Source organism: Pinus tabuliformis, chromosome 2_2, assembly GCF_031772625.1.
Source record: "Pinus tabuliformis cultivar Carrire ecotype Pingquan chromosome 2_2, CPIR1, whole genome shotgun sequence".
Taxonomy (NCBI): Eukaryota; Viridiplantae; Streptophyta; class Pinopsida; order Pinales; family Pinaceae; genus Pinus; species Pinus tabuliformis.
The window spans coordinates 423,511,819-423,534,147 of NC_142300.1; positions in this window are offsets into that span (position 1 = coordinate 423,511,819).

Consider the following 22,329-nt stretch of genomic DNA (forward strand, 5'->3'; position numbering starts at 1 on the left):
AAAAAAATGCATCTAGGTCTTAGCTATGGACACAAAGTTATACCCTTTTTGATATTTTCCCCTTCTATATGGCATATGAGCATATGTAACATTACACCATGTATAATACATGGTAATAATTTGATGCAGGAGCATGAGGCTTGAAGAGAAAAGACTTCAAATTTTATTCCAAAAATACAAAAAAAGTTTACAAGCAAAGGAGTGGGATCCTTTAGTTGTCACTTTATAAAGCTTTGTAGATAAGATTTGAGCTAGAATCCAGGGATTTGAATTATCTCATAATTAATTCAAGTATTTAGGCTTAGTTGATATTCTTGAGGAGAATATCATGCAGATTAGATATTATCCAGGATTAGGCAGATTCAATCAATTGATTTAGGATCTGATTGTTGTATGAGAAGGTATTTATGTAACTTTTGAATTAGTAGAATGGGATTTTCACGGATTTTGGCAAATTTTGGCTGAGGAGGATTGGAATGTAAAATTTGGAATTTCCCGTATCTCTGTGAATATTATGCATGAATGGTCAAATCCCAGAGATTTTATTTCCTTCTACATATTTCTGAGTTTTGTTGATTTTTGTATAATCTTGTGTTCTCGCATCTAAATTTCACTCACTATGTATTTAAATAATTTAGAGACAGACTAAACTTGGTGGAGGTGTTAATTCTAGTGAGGAAACCTGATAAATTCGCGAGAAACCGATGAAAATATCTGAATCATCCAATCGGATAGATCCAATAGATCTAATGGCCATCCCGTTCCAACAAGCACAGACATTAATCAGAATAGTAGAGCAGTATTCATAGGTGTAAGAAGTATCTCGAGCGGTTAGAAGGTGGTAAGTGGTATTTTGCAAATTCACGTGATTACCCTTAGTGATTGACACATAGCACGAGAAAACAACTTTTCTCGCGCTCTCTCGACTTGTTATGCATCGTGTAAGAATCTATGTGATATTATGCAATAGTCGTTGGATCAAGCAAGGTTGATTAACAGTGGGGATCAACCAAGCTACTTGGCAAGTGGGTGACGCAACAACCGTTGAATCGAGGAATGAGATCGACAATGGAGATTTAATGCGCTAAAGGTATGTGGAGTGTGGATGCAATAAGGTTATGAACTAGTTTTTTTTTTTTTAATTCCTTTTGATCCTGTGGTAATTTTGAAGTTTATCCATATATCAGGTAAATTAAACGGTTCTGCTATTTTAGCAAAATAACTAAATTTGAAGGTTGATGACTGATACTCCAAAGGAAACCCAAGAAGAACTTCCACCGGAACTTGAAGAAATCGTTTCTACTTTTGAATGATTATCACTAACACCTGCAACTGGCCCACCATTAGTGGTATCAGAGTAGCCTACTGACACTGAGCATGATCTCAAAGATTAGAAAAAGAAACCCAACATGGCTTTTAGAGTTGGAGGAAGATGTGGTGGTCATTTAAGAAGAATAAGACCAATTGCAAATGCTGAAGTGTTGGAATCTATGCAACAGATGCAAGCTAGATTAGACGTAGTGGAAATGGGAAATCAAAGAGATGTAGGTGCTAGAGATGTTAGTGAACCTGAAGTTGAAGCTACAGAAGAAAAGGAACCTACAGAAGTTACTCCTGAAATAAGATTCTTTAAATTAGTGTTGGGATCCACATCTAAACCCGAACTTGAGGGTTTAGTTTATACAGGAGGTGTAAACCCTGAGCAGTTGATAGACTAGATTAATGATATGGATAAATTCCTTGATTATGAAGAAATGGAAGAAAGAAAGAGACTAAAAATTGTTGTCACAAAAATGAAAGGACATACAACACTTTGGTGGGATGGAGTGTAGGTAGAAGGAAAAATACTTGGTAAGAAGCTAATTAAAAAGTGAAACAGGATGGTGGCAAAGTTCAGAGGTAAGTTTCTGCCAAGTGATTATCAGCAGTCATTATTTATACAGATGTAGAATCTTAGACAAAGGTCTTTGACAGTGAAAGAATACACAAAGGAATTTTACAAAGTGAGGATAAGAATTGGAAAAATTCAAGATATAGATGAGGAGGTCTTAAGATATATAAATGGTCTCAGAATGGAGATCCAAGATTAGATAAGTTTGCAATCTCCTAAAATAGTAGAAGAGGCTTATCAGATGGTACTAAAGGGTGAAGAAAATATCATGAGGAAGAAATATGCTAGAAGTAGAGGTACTTTCTGAGGAAGAGGAAGTCAAGATGGTAGAGGAAGATCTACAACACCTAGAGATGGAGCCAAGAAAAAATCGAGTCAACATACACCAACAAAAGGTGATGCAAGTGGTAGAAGGAGTTTTTTTAGAGGAAGAGGAGGTAGAGGTAGAGGAAGAGAAATTAGATGTTATAGATGTAATAAGATGGGATACAGAGCCTATGTGTGCCAAGAAAATGAAGGGACAAATAAGAGAAATGTAATTGTTGTTCAGGCTAAAGAGGAGGCAATAAAGGTGCCACGAGAAAAAAATATACCAAAGAAAGGGGAATCTTTGGTAATTAATGAAGTTTTGTTAAATATAGAAAAGGATTTGTTGAACCAGCATAGAGAAAGACTTTGTTCAAGACTGTGTGCAAGGTTCAAGGAAAATTTTGTCAAATGGTAATTGATAGTGGAAGCAGCGATAAGTGGTGGAAAATTTGAAATTAGAGACAAAGAAACATCCAACACTTTACAAGGTGTCATGGCTTCAAAAAGGATATCAATTTTTATTGAAGGAACAGTGTGAAGTGGAGTTCCAGTTGGAAAGATACAAAGACAAAATTATGTGCAATGTGATGCCTATGGATGTGTGCCACTGATTGGTGGGAAGACCTTGGCAATATGATAGAGGAGCTATGCATGATGGGAAAAGAACACATACAAATTTAGTAAAGGTGGTGTTAATCATACATTGTTTCTTATGGAAGAAGAGGATGCATCAAGAAAATCTGATCCAAAGACTCTATTTCTGAGTGGAAAATAATACTTGTAGCAAATTGAAAAGAATGAGGTAATTTTACATTGATTTTCAAACCCAAGGTAATAATTACTTGCACAAAAATTTCTGATTTTCCAATTGAAATTCAAGAGAAGCTGGAAAATTATTGTGATATCATTGTAGATGATTTTCCTAATGAGTTACCACCCATTATAAAAATCAGTCATCATATAGATTTGATTCAAGGGCAAAATCTGCCAAATAAAGCAACTTACAGGATGACTCCCACAGAAAATGAAGAAATCAGAAAATAGGTTCAGGAATTGTTAGATAAAGGACTTGTTAGAGAGAGTTTGAGTCCTTGTGCAGTGCCATCATTTCCGAGTCCAAAGAAATATGGAGGTTTGACAATGTGCATTGATTTAAGAGAAATCAACAAAATAACAATCAAGTACATATTTCATTCACCTAGAATTCAATATTTGATGGATTGTTTAAGTGGAGCAAGATATTTTACAAAGTTGGATTTAAAAAGTGGGTACCATCGGATAACGATTAGAGAAGGTGATGAATGGAAAGTTTCTTTTAAAACAAATGAAGGACTATATGAATGGATGGTAATTCCTTTTGGGTTATCAAATGCTCCTAGTACATTTATGAGGCTTATGAATGAAGTGATGAAAGAATTTATTGGTAAATTTGTAATAGTATATATGGATGATATATTAGCTTATAGCATATCTAAAGAGGAATATATGAGACATCCCAGTTATGTCTTACAGAAGCTGCAACAAGATGTTGGCATTATGATGTATGTGTTGTACTTGATGGCAACCGACTTATAGCAAAACAACTCACTTGTATGTGGTAACTAGATGAATCTACAGAAGACATATTGGATGTGACAGAATGCATGACAATAGTGTTTACAAATGTGATAAAATGTAAGGCAGCTTAAAGGAATCAGTTTAGAAGACGAAAGATCACAGTATAGCAGGCAAACAGCAAAGAATGTCAAATCAATATTCACAGAATGAAGAAAGAGAGGCATACACAGGTTCACCATTGACCAAGCTACGTATAAACAAAGGTTAATAGAACAAAAGGAGCGTATAACATACACATGCACTTTCATAGAAAGGAAAGCGTGTATACCTGGGGAAACTAAGCTTTTTGTTCTGAAGTTTTTGGTCCATGGTATTTTGATCCATGGTATTGGTCCATGGTATTTGGTCTGAGGTATTGACCCTAGGTATTTGATCCAAGGTATTGGTCCTAAGTGGCTTTGGTCCATGGTATTGAGAAAGACCTAAAACTATATAAGGAGGAGAAGATCATTAGGACAAGGGACACAAGCATTGAATATCTGATGAAGTGTGAGATCTAGTATGCAAGTTATTGGCTTATGGTGCATTGCCAGATCTGAACCAAGGAGGAACCTTAGTGTTTGATGAAAGATAAGATCTAATGATGCATTTGGATCTCAAGGCTTGAAGTGAATTATCTTTACGTGATTTGATCATGTATCTAAATAACTGGTATATGTTGTAGTTTGTAAATATGATGATCTGGGTATGACCGAAGCTTGGAATAGTTGTAATTTTTAAATCATCATTTACAGATCTGTACGTAGGTTCACTTTAGAAAAGAAACATATACATGCCAGTTCTGCATATCAAAGCAGCGTATACATCATAAATTTGATTTGTAGATCTGTACGCTGGTTCGCCTTGAGGAAAGTGTATATGCACGTAGGTTCGACACATGGAAGTAGTGTATACCTTAAAAAATATGTTTTAGTTACTTCTATTTGTTGTTGCAGTGTTCTAGGTTCTAGCTTGGGTTCTAGTAACTGTATTATAGTGACAATATTTTGAATGATCAGGTTGATGGGTTGTCAAAGTGATTGATTGATTCAGTTGTGGTTGGTTCAAAAGGTGACTGGTTGATGCATATATATTTGATATGATGTTGTTGTTGGATCCAGTCTGAAAATTTATGAAATGTGGTCCCTCAAAGAAAAAGGAGAAGGTCGTAGCCTTCTACAGGTTGGCGCCTATGTACTAGTAAACACATCAGATAGTATAAGAGATAGGGGGTTGTAGCTCCCTTCCAGTAGAAGCTGGAGAATGAGAGAAGGTTGTAGCCTTCTGCACGTAGAAGCCTTTGTACTGGTATAAGACTACACCAGTACAAAAAATATAAACATAATTCTTTTATTAAAAAGAAGACAAAGACGCTTGCAGCAGGTGGTTTTCACCCACATTGGGTTTCCACCTTATATTTCTGTGTTCATGTGTGTTTCTTATGTGTGATTACTTAATCTGTTTTTACTATACATGATAATTTGGGTAAATCAAAAGATCTCTACATATACGTTGGTTGCATTAAGTAGAGTCGCGTATAAATGCTAGTTCACTGAACTGAAGTAGCATATACAAATCAGTTTGAAAATTAAATTATTGCTTTGATAATACTGATTCACCCGCCCTCTCAGTATTATTTCCAACAATTGGTATTAGAGCAGGTCCTTTAGAAGAAGCTTGATCACTTTAAGGAAGATCCATCATCATGATTGATCAAGAAAGTGGGGGATCCTTCAGACTGCCAATCTTTGACAGGAGAAAATTTGTTTATTGGAAGGTAAGAACCACAACCTATCTTTAATCACTTGGAATAGATGTCTAGGAAATCATGGAAGGAGGATATACATTTCCATCAGCAATTCCTCCAGATACGACAGGTAAAAATCAATATGAAACCAATGCCAAGGCTGTCAATACATGATTGGGAGGTCTATCATAATCATAGTTTGTCAAAGTTATGTAGTTCAAATCTGCTAAAGAAATGTGGGACAAAATCATTCTAAGCTACGAAGGAGACTCTTAGGTAAAACTTGCTAAACTGCAAACTCTAAGAATTCAATATGAAACCGTCAAGATGCACAATGATGAAAGTATAGCTAGTTACTTGTTATGTATAGATGAGGTTGTTAACTGCATGAAGAATCTGGGTGAAGAGCTAAAGGAAGTTACTTTGGTTGAAAAAGTTTTAAGATCCTTGTCTACTAAATTTGAATCAAAAGTATCTGCCATAGAAGAAACGCAGGATCTATAGACTATTACTATGACACAGATTCATGAATTCTTAACTGCCTTTGAGATGAGAAAAGGAGGTCCATCAGATATGAGAGAAGCCACGTTTAAAGCTTTAGAAAAAGCAAAAGAAGAACTCAATGAATTAGGACATATTTCAGAAGGAGAAGAAGAAGAAAAATTCATCAAGAACCTTCAACGGGGTTCTGGATGATTTAGAGGTAAACTACATTTCAATGTTTTTCCTGTGGTAGAGTCAGCCATTACGCTTCCAAATGCCCTCATAAAGATAAATATGATAAAGGGAAGGAATTTGAAAAATGGAATAGAAAACAAAGTGTAAGTAAAAAGAGCTATTATACTCGTGAAGATAGCGATGGTTTATCAAATAGTGATGAATATGAAAATAGTAATGGCTATAGAGTTCGGATGGCTTACGAAAATGATGATTTTTTGGATGCACTAGATGAAGATGACCTTTATGAAGGAATCTCTGAACTCAAAATATGTTTAGAAGAAAAGAGTATGGTTATAGATACCTTGACATACCAACTTACAGAAAGAGAAAAACACAATGAAAAACTGGAATGTGAAATTGTGGGTCTAAGAAAGGATCTTGAGAAAACAAAAGCTCTCAATCTTAGATTCACTAAAGGACCAGAAAACTTAAATGGAATTATCAAAGTGCAGTGTTCTCCTCTAATAAAGATAGGTCATGGATATACTGAAGAAGCATCTCAATCACAAAAGCCATCAACCTACACTAGAAGCTATCTTGATGCAGCAAAGGCATAAAGCAAATCACCGGGTAAATCACGTAAATTTACTTTAAGGATGAAAAAAAGCCACAGCCAACCTCAGGTAAATCGTACTCAAGCTACCTCAAAGATTAATATCAACAGAAACTACAATCACTAGGTCAGTACATTCGATAATCGCAGGAAATTCTTTAATGGTCAATGTTTCTCATGTCATAATTTTCAACACAAAGCTGCTAAATGTGTTGCTTAAAAAACCATCAGGACTAGAGAAGCAAAAAATCAAAGGAATGTGATAGGGATCAAGAAACTTTCCTATAATAACTTCTCTCTACTTGAAAATGAAATAGAATTCTTAATCTGTAACAAATTTGGCCATGAAGAATCTGAATGCAGGAGAATATTTCGAAAAATATCTCAAAAGGAGCAAACTCCATTAAATCCAAAAATATGGAGAAAGAAAGAACCAGAAATAGAAACATGTGGTATAGCCTTGTATGCAAAAGGACAAGAAAACTAGTGGTACATCGACAGTGGATGCTCGAAACACATGACAGGTGACAGAGAAAAACTACACTGATATAATGCCTTAGAAAAGGAAAAGAGTGTCTCATTTGGAAATGACACTCCTACTTCCATAAAAGGTAAAGGCTTTGTCTTCTTGAAAGAAAAAGTTAAAGCCGAAAATTTCATGTATGTTGATGGCTTAAAACATAACATGTTGAGTGTGAGTCAAATGTGTGATCAAGGAAAGGAAGTAGTGTTTTGATCAAATGGATGTGTTGTTCATGAGCTTGATACAGGAGAAAACATGATTAAAGGTACAAGAACTCCAAACAACCTACACATATTCAAGGGAAGACAATAATAGTGTTATCTAAGCAAAAATGATGAAAACTGGCTATGGCATAGAAGATTGGGACATCTAAGATTTTCTCGAATAAGAAAAGCATGTAGATTCCAAGCCATTCAAGATCTTCCACATATCAACATTCCTGAAAATACTATATGCAAATGATGTCAATTCGGTAAGTAGACCATATCTCAATTCATCGAAAAGGAAGGATTAGCTAGTAAGCCTCCTGAACTTGTTCATACTGATTTTTGTGGACCATCAAGGAAAATGTCACCTCGTGAAGAAGAATACTTTATATTGTTCATTGATGATTTTTCCAGAATGTGTTGGATAGGTGTTCTAAAGCATAAAGATGAAGTATTTGAAAATTTCAAAGCCTTCAAAGCTTTGGTTGAAAATGAATCAAATCACAAAATCAAATACCTCAGATCTAATCGAGGAGGGGAATTTACCTTGGATGAATTCTCTAACTTCTGTGAACAACATGGAATAAAAAGGAAATTCTCCACCGCAAGGACTCCTCAGAAAAATGGAGTAGTAGAAAGGATGAACAGAACTATTCAACAAATGGCTAGTGTTGTGATAGATGAATCTGGAACTCCTGCATCCTTCTGGGGTGAAGCTGCATTCATTGTCATCACTATTCTCAACCAAGAAAATGTTCGGGTAAACAACACTCAAACTCCACATGAACTTTGGTATGGTAAAACTCCTATAGTAAAGTACTTCAAAGTTTTTGGAAGAAAATGTTACATGAAAAGGACTGGTGAAAAACTTGGTAACTTTGAACCTAGAGTATATGAAGGTATTCTTCTTTGCTACTATTCTTGAAGTAAAGGATATAAATGTTATAACAAAAGACTTGGGAAAATTATTGAAAGTATTGATGTTGTAGTTGATGAAGCATGAAAAAATCCAAAATATATAAAAACCGAAGGTTATGACAATGAAGAAGATGCGGATCATTTTCCCACATCAAATCACATTGATTCTGAAGAAGAAACCAATGAAGCACCAGAAGAAGAGATAACGATAGAAGAAAATACTCCATCCAGGTATGTTTAGAAAAATCTCTCAAAAACTCAAATTTTGGGGGGAAAGGGGGCAAGAGTGTAGACAAGAAGAACTATTGTTGAACCCTCAAGCTATCTACCATTACTATCTTCCACTGAACCTCAAAATGTGAATGAAGCATGCAGAGATGAATGTTGGGTCAAGGCCATGAATGAAGAATTTGAGTAAATTGGAAAGAATGATACTTGGGAATTAGTTCCTAGACCTCATGATAAGAATATCATGGGAACTAAATGGATATTCAAAAATAAGCTGAATGAAAATGGAGAAGTTATAGAAACAAGGCTGAACTTGTTTGTAAAGAATATGCTCAACAAAAAGTTATAGATTTTGAAGAAACTTTTGCACCTGTTGCTAGACTTGAAGCCATAAGAATGTTTCTTGCTCTTTCTAGTTTTTAGAAATTCAAAGTATACCAAATAGATGTAAAATTTTCCTTTCTTAATGGAGACTTAGAAGAAGAAGTCTATATTGAATAACCAGAAGGATTCATACTTGGAAATGATGCAAAACATGTATGAAAACTCAGAAAAACTATCTATGGTCTAAAACAGGCTCTGAGAGAATGGTATTACCATCTTGACAAATATCTCCACCAACAAGGTTTTTCAAAGGGGTCAACAGATAGCAATCTATATACAAAGATGGACACTAATAAATTGATAATAATTATTGTGTATGTTGATCATATCATTTTTGGTAGCAATGAAGAATCCATGAGTCAAACTTTTTCCTCAGTAATGCAAGAAGAATTTGAAATGTCCTTGCTTGGTGAGCTCACCTACTTTCTTGGTCTACAAGTTCAACAGAATAAAAATGGTATTTTTCTCTCACAAACCAAATATATCAAATAGATCCTGAAAAGTTACAGCATGGAATATTCTAAACCAGTATGTACACCAATCTTAAGAGGATGTAGTCTTAGCTCAAATGATGAATTAGTAGCAGTACATCAACCAACTTACAGATCCATGATTGGAAGTCTGCTTTATCTGACAGGTACCTAACTGGACATCATGCATGCAGTGGGAATAGTTGGAAGATTTCAAGCAAATCCTAAAGAAGCACAATTTCATGCAGTCAAAAGGATTTTCAAATATCTTCAAGGAACACAGAACTTTGGTTTATGGTATCCTAGAGATGTCGATCTTACACTTCATGCATATATAGATGCAGATTGGGTGATGTGTTGACGAAATAAAAATCACTAGTGGTGGTGCATTCGATATGGGTTCCAGGTTAGTCTTGGTTCAGCAAGAAACAAAGTTCAATTGCATTATCTACAGCTGAAGCAGAATACGTGGCCACTGCATCTTGCTGCACACAACTACTTTGGATGATGCAAACCTTGCAAGACATTCAGATCACATGTACTCCACCTATCTCCATTCTATGTGATAATACAAGTGCCATCAGCATTTCAAAGAATCCAGTCATGCACTCCAAGACCAAGCACATACTCGTCAAATATCATTTTCTACGTGAACAAGTGCTTGAACAAAAATTCAAACTGGAACATGTTCCCTCTAAACAACACTGCCCAGAGAGACATTTGAATATCTTAGACAAAAGTTGGGAGTAGTTGCTACATCATCCTACTGTTAAATCCTATTTTCTTCAAAGAAAGGTGGTTATATGTGAGTTTCATAAACCGTAGTCATTCACATACGCGGGTATCTATGGGCATAGTCACGTATATGCTGGTTTGAAGGAAAGAAGTGGGTCAGACTCAAGAAGAAAGGGTCTGTCATGGTTCTGTCAATTATTAGCTTTGTTTGACATTGGTTTCACTCTGCTAATAACATATGGAAATATATTGGTTCTCATAAAGTTTTTGATAACTTGATGTATATCTGATTGATGATGATGCTTTGATATCTCTTACTAACATATGCAATGATCAGATCTGACAGTGAATAGGTGGAATAGATTCAGGAGGGAGAACATGGTTGATGCTGATTAATAGATGTTGTTGATGGTGCGGATCATATGATAGTTTCCGATGACTATCATGGTCATGTTTAAGATATTTGGTCTCTATAATATATGTCATGTACATGTTTTAATGTAAAGGTCATGAAAATACCTAATTTGTAATCCCACTATGCATGGGATGGATGATGTAATGTTTTTCTTTGACATGTATAAAAAATTGGTATATCCCCACTTGGTTGGGTGGATGAGTCAAATTTGGTATATCCCCACTTGGTTGGGACATGGATGTATGTATGAGTCATTGGTGATAGGAAGGTCATTTGTGATGTATGTATAGAGTCATCTTTTTGCAGACCTTGCTTATGCTCAGGGGGAGCATGGAATCGATCATGGGAGCTAAATTAGCAGATTTCATCATTCAACATGCACTCAGGCGGAGTAGGAACCCTTGCCCTTGACGTCAAAGGGGGAGAGTGACTTGGTGTGGTAGTTGTTGCCATCAAGTCCAAAGGGGGAGATTGTTGGCATTATGATGTATGTGTTGTACTTGATGGCAACCCACTTATAGAAAATAAACTCACTTGTATGTGGTAACTAGCTGAATCTACAAAGGAGATATCAGATGTGACAGAATGCATGACAATAGTGTTTAGAGATGTGATGAAATGCAGGGCAACTTCAAGGAATCAGTTCAGAAGATGAAGGATCACAGTATGGTAGGTAAACAACAAAGAATGATAGATCATTCTTCACAGAATGAAGAAAGAGAGGTATACACAGGTTCACCATTAACCAAGCCACGTATACATGCAGGTTAACAGGACCAAAGGAGCGTATAATGTACACATGCACTTTCACAGAAATGAAAGCACGTATACCTTGGGAAACTAAGTTTTTTGGTCCAAAGTTTTTGGTCCATGGTATTTTGATCCATGGTATTGGTCCATGGTATTTGGTTTGAGGTATTTACCGTAGGTATTTGATCCAAGGTATTGGTCCTAAGTGGTTTTGGTCCATGGTATTGAGAAAGATCTAAAATTGTATAAGGAGGAGAAGATCATTATGCCAAGGGACACAAGCATTGAATATCTGATGAAGTGTGAGATCTAGTATGCAGGTTATTGGGTTATGGTGCATTACTGGATTTGAACCAAGGAATAACCTTAGCATTTGATGAAAGATAAGATCTAATGATGCATTTGGATCTCAAGGCTTGAAGTGAATTATCTTTACGTGATTTGATCATGTATCTAAATAAATGGTAGATGTTGTAGTCTGTAAATATGATGACCTGGGTATGACTAAAGTCTGGAATAGTTGTAATGTTTAAATCATCATTTACAGATCTACACGGAGGTTCACTTTAGGAAAGAAGCATATACATGTTGGTTCTACATATCAAAGCAGCGTATACATCATAAATTTGATTTGCAGATCTGTACGTTGGTTCTCCTTGAGGAAAGTGTGTATGCACACAGGTTTGACACATGGAACTAGAGTATACCTTATAAAATATGTTTTAGTTGCTTCTGTTTGTTGCTGCAGTGTTCAGGGCTCTGGCTTGGCTTCTAGTTACTATATTCTGGTGACAATATTCTGAATGATTAGATTGATGACTTGTCTAAGTGATTGATTGATTCGGTTGTGGTTGGTTCAAAAGGTTATTGCTTGATGAAGATATATTTGATATGATGTTGTTGACGGATCCAGTTTGAAAATTTATGAAATGTGGTCCTTGGAAGAAAAATGAGAAGGTTGTAGCCTTCTGTAGGTCGACTCCTATGTACTAGTAAACACATTGGCTAGTGGAAGAGCTAGGGGGTTGTAGCTACCTTCCAGTAGAAGCTAGAGAAAAAGAGAAGGTTGTAGGCTTCTACAGGTAGAAGCCTATGTGCTGGTATAACACTGCACCAGTACAAAAACTGTAAACATAATTTTCTTATTAAAAAGAAGACAGAGACAATTGCAGCAGGTGGTTTTCACCCACATTGGGTTTCCACCTTATATCTTGGTGTTGATGTGTGTTTCTTATGTGTGATGCTTTCATCTGTTTTTACTGCACTGTCTAATGAATTCCTAATATACTGATTAAAGTTCAATACATGATATTTTGGGTAAATCAAAAGGTCTCTGGATATATGTTAGTTGCATTAAGTACAGTCATGTATACACAGTAGTTCACTGAACTGAACTAGCATATACAAATCAGTTTTGAAAATTAAATTATTGATTTGATAATACTGATTCACCCCCCCCCCTCAGTATTATTTCCAAAACAAGAAAATTTACTGCTAAACTTAAAGAAATGTTCATTCATGAAGTAAGAGTTGGTATATTTGGACTTTGTTGTTTCTGTTGATGGATTAAAGATGGATCCAAGGAAGATAAAGGAAATCATAGAGTGGCCTTCACCGAAATGTGTTTTTGAAGTACAAAGTTTCCATGGCCTTGCTAGTTTTTATAGAAAAATCATAAGGAATTTTAGTAAGATGAATGCTTCTATTATTGACACTATAAAGAAGGATAAACAACCATTTAAATGGACTATAGAAAGAACTTCCAGTTGTTGAAAAAGGAGGATCACTAAAAAACTTATTTTAATTTTTCTTGACTTTAATAAACCTTTTCAAGTGAAATGTGATGCTAGTGGAGAAGCTATTGGAGCTGTTTTAAGTTAGGAGGACAGACCTATAGCTTATTTTATTGAAAAACTGAATGAATCAAAGAAGAAATATTCTTCTTATGATAAGGAATTTTATACAGTTGTGCAGTCATTGAAACAGTGGACACATTACTTGATGTCCAAGGAGTTTATATTTTATTCAAACAATCATGCATTGCAGTACATTATGAAACACACAAAGCTTAATCAGAAACATGTGAAATGTGTAGAATATCTTCAAAGTTTTAATTTTGTATTAAAACATATAAATGGCCAATCAAAAAAAGTAGCAGATGCCTTAAGTAGAAAAAGTATTCTAGTTTAGGAAAGTCAAATTAAAGTGTTGGGTTCTAATTTTCTTAAAGAATTATATGAGAAAGATTTAGATTTTAAAGAGGCATTTGAAGCTTGTAAAAGTCCTATTTTGTTAGACAAAAGTAAGTGGCTAGATTTTTTCTTTTAAGAATGATTTTTGTTTAAAAGAAATTAGTTGTGCAAATTTCTCTATAAGGGAAAATTTAATCAAGGAGAAACATAGTGGTGGACTTGGAGGACATTCTGGAGAAGACAAGACTTATGAACAGTTAAAACAGTTTTCTTTTTGGCCAAAGATGGGATCTGATGTGGAAAAGTATGTAAAAAATTGTAAAGTGTGTCAATATGCAAAGGGGAGGAGCCAAAACACAGGTTTGTATTTTCCATTACCTATTCCAGATATACCTTGGGATATGGTAAGTATGGATTTTGTTTTGGGTTTATCAATAACTCAAAGAGGAAATGATTCAATTTATTTTGTGGTTGACATATTTTCTAAAATGGCACATTTTATTCCATGTTATAAAACCAGTGATGCTACTCACGTTGCTAATACTTTTTCTAACGAGATTGTAAGGTTGCATGGGTTATCTAAGAGCATTGTTTCATAAAGAGACACCTGATTTGTTGGTAATTTCTAGAGGACCTTGTGGAAGAAAATTGGTACTAAAATGAGTTTCAGTTCATCTTATCATCGTTAGAATAATGGACATATTGAAGTTGTAAACAGAAGCTTGGGTAATCTTCTGAGAAGTCTTGGAGGTGAACATCCAAAATAGTGGGATCAAATTTTGGCATAGGATAAATATGCTTATAATGATTCTCCTAACAGGAGTACAGGGCAGAGTCCATTCCATATAGTTATGGAATGCACCCAAGAGGAGTGTTTGAATTAAGAGACTTGGGTAAAGCTGAAATGAGAAGTGCTAAAGGAGAAGATTTTTCTTCAGAGATTCAAGCAATACATAAACACGTAAAACACCAGTTACATGATAGCAACATAAAGTACAAGAGCAGAGGAGATTTGAAGAAGAGAGAAGTTAATTTTGAGGTTGGAGATTTGGTTTTAGCACACCTGAGGAAGGAAATATTTCCAAAAAGGGAGTGTAACAAGTTAAAATTTAAGAAAATTGGACCATGCAGAGTCTTGAGGAAATTTTCTACAAATGCATATGAAATTGAATTACCCCCTGAAATTGGAATATCTCCAATTTTAAATGTTGTTGATTTGTACAGGTACGAAAATAGAAATGCAGATGATAAAACCGAAGATAAAGAAGAACAAGAGGTTGATTTAGTAAAACAATCACCTACAACAAAGGCATTGCAGCCAAAAAAGATTTTAGATAAGAGATTATTTAGAAAGACAAGAGGACAAGAGTATTTTCAATATTTGATCAAGTGGAAGGATCAACCAATTGCTGATGCTACCTGGATGACAGATGACATGCTGCAGAAGTTGGGCAGTTTTGTAGAAGAGTTCATGGACAGGAGCCCATGAAGAATTTTGTCCTCATGAGTCTGATGTAGGAGCATGAGGCTTCAAGACAAAATACTTCGAATATTTTTCCAAAAATACAAAAAAATTTACAAGAAAAGGAGTGAGATCCTTTAGCTGCTACTTTACAAAGCTTTCTGGACAGGATTTGAGCTAGAATTCAGGGATTTGAATTATCTTGTAATTAACTCAAGTATTTAGGCTTAGTTGAGATTCTTGAGGAGAATATCATGTAGATTAGATATTATCTATGATTAGGTAGATTCAATTCATTGCTTTAGGATCTGATTGTTGTATGAGCAGGTATTTATGTAAGCTTTGAATTAGTAGAATGGGATTCTGGCAGATTTTGATAGATATTGGTTGGATTTTGGCTAAGGAGGATTGGAATGTAATATTTGGAATTTCTCTGTATCTCTGTGAATATTGTGCATGAATGGTCAAATCCAAAAGGTTTTATTTCTTTCAAAATATTTCTAATTTTTGTTGAGTTTTGTATAATCTTGTCTTGTCGCATCTAATTTTTTGCTCACTATGTATTTAAATAATTTAGAGACAGACTAAACTTGGCGGAGGTGCTAATTTTGGTGAGGAAACTTGATAATTTCACGAGAAACCTGGGAAAAGATCTAAATCATCTGATCCAACAGAGCAAATAGATCTAATGGTTATCATGTGCCAACAAGCGCATACATTAATCAGAATAGTATAGCGGTCTTCATAGGTGTAAGCAGTATCTCGCACGGTTAAAAGGTGGTAAGTGGTATTTTGCAAATTCACGTGATTATCGTTAACGGTTGACATGTAGCACGGGAAAACCACTTTTCTTCTATGCTCTCGACTTGTTATGCATCGTGCAAGAATCTACATGAGATTGCACGATAGCCGTTGGATAATGCAGGATTGATCGACGGTGTGGATCCAGCAAGCTACTTGATGAGCAGGTGACATGGCAACCATCAAATTGAGGAATGCGATCAACAACAGAGATTTAATGTGCTCAAGGTTTATGGAGTGTGGATACGATAACATTATGAATTGGGGTTTTCTTATAATTCCTTTTAGTTCCGTGCTAATTTTGAATTTTTTCCATATATGGGGTAAATTAAACAGTTATGCTATTTTAGTAGAATAACTAAATTTGGATGTTGATGACTGATACTCCAACGAAAAACCAAGAAGATTTTCCACCGAAATTGAAGAAATCATTTCTAGTTTTGAACGATTGCCATTAACACCTGCAACCAGCCCACCATATTTTTTCCCATGTTTCATCATAATGAAATTCTAAATCAAATATTGTTGGTTGATGAATTGTATAAATTTTCCCACAATTCACCACTATGTTGGAACACATGCTTACCAGACATGTCAACAATGCCCACCTCCTTGCATAAAGATCTAGTGTCTTTATTATGTCTCCATTATCTCCTTCCTTTTCTTTTGTCACATCGTGCCATAACCTACATTTAGTGTTGGTAAAATCCATCCCTATCTGCATATTTATTTTAATTTTCTTTAGATCCCTACTAATTCGTGTAGATCTAAAGAAACCAAAATAGCCCCATTTTACAATATTTTGGATTTTTAGACTTCCAAATTCCACCTTTCCTTCCTTGATATTCACCACATCAACCTCCACATTGAATCTTCCATTCTGATACAAAAAAATCACTAAACGATATTGAAATTCCATGTCCTTGACATATCAACATGTCATAACATGCCAAACTAGTCTTCTTCCACATTAGATTGACATGTTACCATGCCACATTAGCACCTTCCTAGCCACAGGTCCTAGATTTCTCGTGGAATAAATGTATTTTCGGCATAACCTATTATGTTCACATCTAGTATCTAGGTTTTTCCATATGTCTAGGTCCATAATTTATTTTCACTTCTGTATCTCTAAAAATCTTTATGATAAGATTCCTCATTGTAGAGTTCCACCACTTGTCATTCTACTATATAGCCCATCTCGCAATTTTTTTTTGTTAAATTATAGCTATAAATTATTTCATATTCCTAGACATATATACCTCGATATACTCTAAATCCAAAGTCTCATCACTTGCAAGATTATAGATTCTCCTTCTATGGCTCTTAATAAAATTTGGATCTCATAAAATATGGATACTTAGTCCCATCACTTCAAAAATCATACTAATTCCATTTACAATTCTTAATAGAATTTAGATCTAGATAGATTCTCGATCCCTTGTACAACACTTGACAAATTCAACAAATTATTTCTAACACACTTGATGGGTCCTAGGATTCATGCTATTGGTAGAATCTAATGCCTAGTTCTCAATTACTTAAGGGATCTTAGCTTCTCATCTCCATTAACTTAGGGTTCCAAAACCTAAATATTTTGTCAACTATGACAAAAGCAACCTATAATAGTAAGGAATGTAACTAAAATATTGATCTCAATTTAGTTAACATAATTCAACCCAATAAAAGGGAATAATGGCTCCATTACATATTGATTCTATTAATGGAACCATTGGCCACTAAGATAACTTAAGAATTAAATATAATGGCCTAATGCTAGTCTAGTTAGTGACCTTTGAAAATAATACCCCTTGTGGCTAAGCTTCCACTCATAGCTACTATCGGGCCACATGACTAGGATTGGGATAAATTCCTCTATTCCCCAAATTTCAAATTCAATCCATAAAGTTCCTTAATGATATTTTAAATTTTTCAATGGAGTTTTATGTATTTCTCCTAGAAATTGAAAGAGACTCGAATGGGGTAGAATTTTGTTGAGAAGACTCTTGAAGCTATAGAGTTCTTCACCAACCTTGAAGGAATCCATGAATCCTTAATCTCATATAAAATTCCACATATTTTCTTCTAAGCAGTGAAAGGATGTCACCATTCATAGTGTGTCGCAATATGAGGCATTCAAGCCTTATTATCCAAATAAGCGATACCATTAAACTTATCATCAAACCCAAAAAAAATACAAAATAGATTCTGGAAATCATAGCTTGATTAGAAAGGACAAACTTAATCAATTAAAATTCCATACAAGCTCACTTCAATCCTTTTAGTAGACTTTCCTTTAGTTCAATATTTCTTTAATAAACTCTTTAATATTTTTCCTTAAATGCTTTGTGAATACTATTTATAGCCATAAACATTAAAGATAACTAGGAATAAGGATATGTTACTCCCATGTTGAAATCCATGAAAATACATCATAATATCACATTAAGATCAACATGAAGGAAAGTTATTATTACAAAACTAGATTAACCATCTCCTATCATGATCATTATCACAGAGACCAAAATTTCCATTCAATTGGAAAACACATAACTATACATAGTTTATGAATATATTTTTTGTTTCATTGAATATGTTTTACATTATAGGTTTGAATCCCATAGGGGAAATTATGTGATCAAAATCAAACGTTTCCTACAAATAATGAAGGGTGATTCATGTTCCATCTAACAATAGGCTTAGTCATTTGTTCTAGATTTTATAGCTAGCTACCCTTCAGTCAGATTGTAAATTCATGAGAGAAGTACTCACTCATCATTACAGGGTGGAGTCATGAAGGGCATTATTCTTCATCAAGTCAAATTCATTGGTTTCTCTATAAATCCAGCTAAGCCTAAAGTCTACCTAGCTATTATGAGTGGTTTCTCATCTACGCTACACAACAAGCACCAAAGGGAAATTCTCTCCAAAAATTTATCCCTAAAACATAATTTTGCTTGGGAAACAATAAATTGATGTCCAAACCCTATGAATGGACCCTTCAATACCCTTCTTATTCCACTGTAATTGTCCACTCTATCTTGCCCTCTTTGTGCTCTTCTTATCAACTTGATCACAAACATTGGCCTTATTTTACTCTTGAGAACTATGGCCTAAACATAGTACCATACTTGAGACACATTTTGGCCTTAACACATGTCAATCACATTCTCAAATCATTATATTTTATCTACCTTATCATAAAGGTCTTCCAACACTTTTTCCTCTTCACTGAATATACACTTGAGAAAGATATCAGATACTTACTAGGGTAGATGGGCTTGACTATTAGGTATAGGTAGAAGTCATAACTAGGGCATCCAAAATTTATATCCTAAACCCTTAGGACAAACCTCCACTTAGAAACTTATCTCCATTGATTCAACCCTCTTCTAGCAGCTCATTCACAATCCTAAACTCCTTAGCCTCCTTCTCCAAAACACCTTCAAGATTGGACAGACATATGACCTCACCTTTTAGGGTTGTGTCTCATCAACCTAGGCCACAAAGGTCTCTAAACGTTTTTGATATGATTTGAGAAATTTTTTTCCCTTTGGTTTCACTTAACATAGACCGTTATACCTCTCATCTTGCACATAAAGGTCTGCGACCCTTCTCCTTCAAATATATCCACTAAATTATGGCATACATGCCCTTCTTCTAAATGAAACAAGGTATATGGGATGTGACCCTCCTTTAGAAATATTTCAAGGGCTTTATAGTCTCCTTCTCTTCACCAAATAGGTTTGTGTTCCTACCCATAGATCAAAGAACACTAAACAAAGACTCTCGGCTATTAGGGAAAAATGAATTCATCACACAAGATAGAAAACTTAGATCATGACACTCCCTTATTGCTTAAACTCTCCTTGAGACTCCTTCACTTTCCTTCATGAGATATTGTTTCACTTTTATGGTTGTAAATGAGCTTGATATCTTCTCTTATGATAGTCGTTTATGAGATTAACGACTACCCCTCAAAGGGTGTCACTTAAGCCCAAGATGACTTGAAATTTCTAGACAAAACATCAACTATCATAAGGAATCATATCTCTTTCATATGATTTCACCACATCATCAAACCGTTAGGTTCCTCTTAGCCCTTTAAGGGTGCACCACTTTATTTTGATGATTAAACAAATATTTCGCCACTTGGTTTCACACTCACAACTTTGGGTATAAAACCCACTCCTTGGGTACACTTGCCAACAAATACCATTGTGGGTCAACTTCTTCCAAACCCAATGCCCTACTATTGTGGGAATACCTCCCAAAATACACAAATCAGCACTTCCTCTTTGCAAGGGAGTTACTTCCACTACAAGAAAGTAAGCATAATTGTTTGTGACATTAACCCGATCACTCACATTCACCAGTGCAACACACCCTATAGAATGAACCATGCTCATCTTGGTAGTGTATCTACTTCATCCTGTCAGAACACAAACATTTGAAATTACATAAGGCATCTCCCTATGAAGCTAGACTCCCTTTGAGTCTACACAAATTCCACCAACTCACACTTCTATTGAAATTGTGTCTTACAAGGTTAGTCTAAGCTATGGTTGAACAGGGGCCATATCACCACTAGAACGTAGTACACCAAGAAATATCATCCTCCTTGGTAAAACACCACATGTGCACATGGCTTTAATCTAAGCTATGAAACATCATGACCCAATGAAGAAACTATCCTTCCACCATCTCATCTGTCACATAGAGCCAACTTGTCCAAGCCAAAGTAACCCTTCGATAGTCCCAATGATCCATGACAAGTCACAAGTTTTCCATGATCAACAACCTACCACACAAATAATATTTTTTCACAAGGTTCTCCACTAATCCAAAAGAAATCCCATCCCATATCGCCACGTAGCTAGTTGAGACCACATCTCCATGTACTGAGCTGAATCTTCTACCCCCTGATCTAGACAATGTCTTATCTCCCTATGAGATGCTTCGTTGTGCACACTTTGATCCATTTTCGCTTCAAAGTAGCTCTAATACAATGCTATTTATTTCCCGACACTCAAGAATAATGTTTGAGTCTATGATCATGATAAAAAAGAACACTCAAATACCACAACATAAGCTCTTTTCACAATGAAAAGAAAATAATAGTGAATCAACTAGTGCAAAAGACAAATTTTATCCCACAACCTATTATAATACAAACATTAATACAACAACATTTGACCTCCCATAGTAGGGATCATGGTGCTTACATATCTCATTAATATAAGACACAACTAGGGCATGGATTCAACAACTATGACTACCAATATTTCTCTAGAAAAATTATACATGATCTACTTGTTGAAGGTGCACAATACACTCGTTTCATTCCACATATCTTGAACGCATCGAGAAGGTCATTTTCCACCTCTTCCACTGATCACTACAAATTACACAAGGTTATAATGCTTACATCTCTAGCTATCTAATATGCTACTCCCAGTCTTCTAGTTTCTTCTAGAATGACTAAACATAGGCTCATTGATCTACCCTGTAGCAACCCTCATGCTCCACCATGATGGATTTTTCTTTGAGAGTTAAATGATTGGCCTCTAAAACTTTCATGTGCTACTCCAAATACACAAATTCTGAGGGTCTTTGCAATTTTCCCTCTTATCAACCATATGTCAAATTGCATTAGTTAAAATAGGGCTTCATCAAATATCCCTCTTAACCATACCAAGTTTGCACTTTGATCACAGTACTAGGGCTGAATATCAGCCTCCCCTCTTGATTGATTTTTTGTTTCTCAAAATATTAGTCCTAAGGGCATATAAAAAACTACCTCCTAATAATGACTTCATCCCTCAAACATCATTGCACCTAGGCTACAACAAACTATTACTTAAACACTATGAACATACCCTTTCACACCCTTCTTCTTCCACTATAATTGTCCACTTATATCCTATCTTATTTGTGCTCTTCTTTTCCACATTAGCCCTATTTTACTCCTAAGATTTGAAACCTAAACATGATACCATACCTGATACCAAATTTTTCCTAAACATAGGTCAATCACTGTCTTAAATCATTGTAGCTTATCCACCTTATCACGAAGGTCTTCTAGCACTTGTTCCTCTTTAGTTGACTTACACTTGAGAAATATTTCACAATCTTGACAGGGAAAATGGTCTTGACTAATATGTACATGAAGAAGTGCTAATTAGGTCATCCAAAAATTTTGTCCTAAATCCTTAGGATAGACCTCCACCTAGAAACTTGCCTCTATGGCTTCAACCCTCTTCTAACAGCTCACACATAGTTCTAAACTCCTCGACTTCCTTGTCCAAAAAACCAAAAACCCTAGAAATATACATGAACTTGCCTTTTATGGCTATAAATCATCAAACTAGGGCACACAGTCCTCTAAAAATTTGTGTTATGGTATGAGGAAGTTGTGTCGTTCTCAAC